This window comes from Carcharhinus amblyrhynchos, chromosome 1 (assembly GCF_965287045.1).
Source record: "Carcharhinus amblyrhynchos chromosome 1, sCarAmb.v2.hapA, whole genome shotgun sequence".
Lineage (NCBI taxonomy): Eukaryota > Metazoa > Chordata > Chondrichthyes > Carcharhiniformes > Carcharhinidae > Carcharhinus > Carcharhinus amblyrhynchos.
This window is the reverse complement of record NC_137324.1, coordinates 78,896,935-78,902,934: the sequence shown is the minus strand read 5'-3', so window position 1 is coordinate 78,902,934 and position 6,000 is coordinate 78,896,935.

Here is a 6,000-nt window from a genome sequence, read left to right as displayed (position 1 = left end):
CCGCAGCTGGAGTACTGTGTGCCGTTTTGGTCGCTGCACTTACACAAGGATATTTTGGCCTTGGAGGGAGTGCAGAGGAGGTTTACTAGGCTGATACCGGAGTTGAGGAGGTTGAGCTATGAGGAGAGGCTGAATAAACTAGGCTTGTACTCGTTCGAGTTTAGAAGAATGAGGGGAGATCTCATTGAGACATATAAGATGATGAATGGGATGGATAGGATAGAGGTGGAGAGACTCTTCCCGCTCAGAAAGGACAGTAGGACTAGGGGGCACAGCCTCAAGATAAAGGGGGGGCGGTTTAGATCAGAGTTGAGGAGGAACTTCTTCACTCAAAGGGTGGTGAATCTCTGGAATTCTCTGCCCGTTGAAGTGGTGGAGGCTGCCTCGCTAAATATTTTTAAGATGCGGGTTGATGGGTTTTTGATAAGCGAGGGGATTAAGGGTTATGGGGAGAGGGCAGGAATGTGGAACTGAGCCACGACAGATCAGACATGATCTTATTGAATGGCGGGGCAGGCTCGAAGGGCTAGATGGCCTACTCCTGCTCCTATTTCTTATGTTCTTATGTTCTCAGTGCCAAGTCCTTCAATTAGGCACTTAAGTGCTTATGAGGGACCCCACACCACAAGACTGAAGGCAAACCCGACATGTACAAGAAAGCAGTGCAACTCACATTTAATCCCTGAGACACCATCACATTTTGATGGGCTCAGAGATAACTTATGTCAGTTAGCTTAATAATGAACCCAATAGACATCCCTCCACAATTGGGCAAGTTTGCCACTTTAGACCATTCTTGCCTCCAAAGTAATCACAGAAATCCCCCCGCCCCACACCTACGAGCTGGCAGACGTTTTGGAGGCAGACTGCTGATTTTGCAGTTATGACAGTCGTCCTCTGGCTGGCGGAGCCTGAGTTAGCCATGGTTGGGAACTCCTCGGTCACTTCTAGAGGCCACTGCTGGTGTGCTGGCTTGCAGGTCCCAGCATGACCCTCCTGAAGTCTGCTTCTGAAGCTGAGTCACAATTCTCTCATTGGAGGAGGCTGTGCTCTTGGTATTAAGGGTCAAAGCAGTATTCATCTGATAACTTACCTGATGAAGGAGCAGCACTCTGAAAGCTCGTGATTCCAAATAAACCTTTTGGAGTTCATCCTGGTGTTGTGAGACTTCTTACTGTGCCCACCCCAGTCCAACACCAGCATCTCCACATCATGGCAGTGCTTAAGTTCTGCATGGAAACCTCCATGGCACACAGACCCTCATGGATCTCTGCCTGATCTCCCAGTGCACTCTGTTGCACATCCAGTATCTGCCACCTGATGAATGTCTCCAGAGACTCATCAGCTGCTTCAGGCTCAGCATGTGCAGGTCTCCAGCAGTGCTCCCACTGTCATCTCCCTGCGACCTCACTGCCCCTGTCAGTCCCTCACATGAGTGTGATGTACCCATATCACTGTGCACTATCCACAGTGCTGATGACTTAATGTTCATTGGCATTATCTGTGAATATCTGCGCTAGTGCCTGGTTCTGAGAGTCAGTGTTAGTGTAGGAACGAGGTCTTTCTGGGAGCTTAATGGGGGGTTTATGGGGTCACTTGCCATTGTTGCAGTTGGTGTATCTGAAGAAAGAAGGTACAAGATCAATAAATTCAATCATCACCACTACGCTTGCTAGGCAGGCTGATAAGATATGGTGCCAACTGCATTGGAACTTACATGTGCACTCCAGTCATGACAGTTCACTTTCTGATGGGAGGGTCCTGCAATGTTTCCTGTGTCCATACCCATATCTGGGACCTACCTACACCCTTACCTTCATCTGAGACCTTGCCTAATCACGAACAAGAGAGTGAGATGACCTGTGTCAGCACAATTGGCCTTTATTTGTTTTTTTACCATAAAATGTATCAGTACTTGAGCAAAAATTGCAGCTCACATGTAATAGTGACCTAGTTTATTCAGGACAGAACCTTTCAGAATGTAGGACATTGTGATCTATTAGTAATATTTTGTAAAATTCGTTTATGGTGTTGCTAGCTAGGCCAGCATTTATTGTTCCTCATTAATTACCCTTCAGAAGGTGGTGGTGAGGTGCCTTCTTGAAGCATTGCAGTCTCTGAGGTGTAGGTACACCCACAGTGCTGTTAGTGGGGGGGATTTCAGGATTTTAATCCAGTGACAGTGAAGGAACGGCAATACATTTCCAAGTCAGGATGGTGAGCGACTTGGAGGAGAACCTCCAGGTGGTGGTGTTTCCAGGCACCTGCTGTCTTTGTCCTTCTAGATGGGTGTGGTTGTAGGTTTGGAAGGTATTGCATAAGGAACATCGGTGAGTTTCTGCAGGGCATCTTGTAGTTGGTACAACACTGCTGCTACTGTTCATCACCGGTGGAGGGATTGAATATTTGTCGAAGGGGTAGCAATCTGGCGGGCTACTTTATCTTGGATAATGTCAAGCTTCTTTCATGTTGTTGGAGCTGCTGTTCATCATCCAGGCAAGTGGTCAGTACTCCATCTCATTCCCAGCTTGTGCCTTGCATATGGTGGACAGGCTCTTGGGAGTCAGGATGGTGTGTCATTTCAAGCCTGTGGGAAACCAGACATATACTTTGCTGCTGTTTCTCTTCACTGACCTCTTTAGCATAAAAGCACATCTCATTCAGTTCATTACATTGAAGCAATAGCCCTGTTAATTGCTGTAATTGAAACATTAGTAATGTTTGGTATAATAGTGGCTATGTTATTCATATCATGTTGTTGCTTGCATCACTAGAATGATTGACATAGTTCTGGCATTGAAATGTTAATGAGGTGATGCATTTTGGAAGATCAAGTTTAGGTGTGAATTCTACTGTAAATGGCAGAACCCTTAGGAACATTAACATATAGAGGGATCTGGGCAACACAGGTGATTAGAATGCATATGCCAGATTGCCTTCATCAGCTGGGGCATTGAGTACAGGAGTTGAGAAATCATGTTGCAACTATATAAAACCTTAGTTAGACCACATTTGGAGTATTGCATGAAGTTCTGGTCACCACACTACCAGAAGGACGTGAAGGCTTTGGATAGAGTGCAAAGAAGGTTCACCAGGATGTTGCCTGATCTCGGGGCTGTTGGTCATGAGGAGATGTTGAATAAACTAGGATTGTTTTCATTGGAAAGATGGAGACCTGATAGACATCTACAAAATTATGAGAGGCATAGACAGGATGGATAGTCAGAGACTTCCCCAGGGTGGAAGTGCCAATTACAAGGGGACAAGGTTAAAGGTGGGAGGGGGAAAGTTAAAGGAGACATGTAGGGGATGTTTTTCACACAGAGAGTGATGGGTGCCTGGAATGTGCTGCCAGAGAAGGTGGTGGAAGCAGGCACATTAGCAACGTTTAAAAGGTATCTGGATGGGTACATGAATAGGGAAGGAATGGAGGGATGTGGACCAGGTAAGGGCAGAAGGTTTTTTTTAGCTTAGTTAGGGCATCACGATCGACATAGGCTTGGAGGGCCGAAGGGCGTGTTCCTGTGTTATGCTTTCCTTTGTTTTTTGTTGAATGCCATGTTGCTTAGAAGATTGTGGAAAGCATTGCAAGTCAGAGACATCTATGTCATAGGAAAAGATGAAAGGATATGCAATTTATCCAAACAACCAATCAATCAGGATTTGAGTGCAACCAATATGATGGGATGTTGACTTTTAATAAGAACTTAAGATGGAATATCAAACTATTAGTTATTCAGCAAAAACAATTAGGAGTACTAGTCCAGATCTGGCAAGACAGCTGGCATGCCCAAATAACTATTTCTCTCTTCAATTCTCTTTTTGGTATTCAGACCTTCTGGAACGCCTCAAGAACATCTGATTGGAGTCTTCATTCAGATTATGAAAGGGTAGACTGGGCCTCAGTTTAGCATCTCATCTGAAAGAAGGCATCTTAAAAGTGAGGTATTCCCTCAGTATTGCATCGAAGTATCAGGGTTAACTTTTGTGCTAAATTTCGGAGGTGGAACTTAAATGCAGGACCTTTAGACTGAGAGACAAAGTATTATCAATCGAGCCATGAGCCTTGTATCAATTGATGTAAGAGGTAGGAATATATGACAATGGTACTGCCCTCCCAGACCCACACTGATTATAGGATGGTTGAGCGATGATTTGACTGGGGTCTATTGAAAGCAATTGATTGGACTGATGGAGAGAAACCTTTTCACTATTGAAGTCTAGAATAAGGAGATTTAACCTGGGAGTAATCTTAAAACAGAAACAGACCATTCAGGAGAGAAGTTAGGAAGCAGTTACTGCAAAGGGGATAGTAGGAATGTAGAATACTTTTGCACAAGAAGAAGAATGCAAGCTCAATTCATAATTTTAACATTTGAGATAGATAGATTTTTCCTGGCTGATGGTACTAAAGGAATGGATGCAAAAGTAAGAGGTGAGTTAGGTCATAGATCAAACATGGTCTCAATGACTGATGGAACAGGCTGTGAGGTTGAATGGCTGTTCCAATGTTCTGCTGTTTACACTTAGATTACATATGAAATTATCTGGGGAGTATTTCGGGGAGGATTCTGTTTGGGTATAAATGTCTGTTTTAGCTGCTTACATCATTTGTCAAGTTTCTGCTAACCTTGCATCATAGTTACGATAGGAGTTCAGGAGATATTCAAAGCAACAGAGTATGTGCTAGTGCACACAATTCTCTGATATGTGCTGCCAGAAGGGATGGAGAACATTCATTTCTGTAATACATATTCACATAACGTCCCCTACAGATCTGCCATTGATTAAATGTGTGTTGATACATTTTTCTTTACATTTCATTCCTTGCATCATCCAAGTCACAATGGCAACAGTTTGCCCTTATTATAAGTCATACCTTGGCTTTGCCCTCTGCTTTTGGGGCATCTTTCCCTTCCCTTCCCTTCTGTGTGAAGATAGTGGTGCAATTAATATAAATATGTATATATATTTTTTACGTTTATGGGGAATATTTAAAATTCAACTTTATGCAATCAAAATGCAGCCCCGAATTTGGGAGAGCAGAACAATTACTTTGGATAAAGCTAATGGATTTCTATTTATAGGTGAAGATTTCCCTTGGGGTTTTTGATTAAGTTGATTCAAAGGGTCGTGAGTTATCAATCAGGTCTTGGTATGGTGATGGGAGGAGTTAAGTCTATAGCAGGGAAAAAACTAAAGAGTTGCAGTTCAGGTCTGCTGAGATGTGTGCAGGCTGTTCCTGAGAATTCACTCTCTCTACAAACTCTCTCTCTAAAAGCTTCAAGACTGTTAGCACAATTTATAGCAAGTATGCTTGGGTTTGCTAACTGTATTTATTTGAAAGTGCTTTTGATCTATGTATGAATTGAACTTATTTGAAAATGGAACAATCATAAACTAGAAAGTAAAGTTGTTTCCTTTCATTTTTAAATATTGTTCAAAAGTTAATGGTTAAGTGGAATAATTTGTTTGAGTTTATTTAAACTATGTTATTAAATAAAGTTTGTTTCACTGTAAAAGATCCATACTTTGTCAATGTAATCATTTTTGGAAAGAAATATCCTTTCTTCACATTTCTGTCAAAAGGAAAAATTGTTGTGGTCTAGTCTGGCTTCCTAATGTAATTTGGGGTTCTGGTCCGGGATCTTAAAAGTTGTCTCATCTCTCAATTAAATGCTTTTTGGTGAAGAAAACTTGCATTGATATAGTGTCTTTCAACACAACTGGATGTCTCAAAGTACTTTACAGACAACACAGTACATTTGGAATAAAGTTTCCTTGTGATGTAAGAAATATAGAAGCCAATCTGCACATAGTAAAGTCCTACAAACAACAATGTGATAATAAGCAGATAACCTGTTTTTTCATCATGTTGATTGAGGGATAAATATTGATCACGACATACAGAATGATTTCCCTATTCTTTTCAATAGTTTCATTGGATCTTTTACATCTACCTGAGAGGACTAAGAGGACCTTAGTTTCAGATCTTATCTG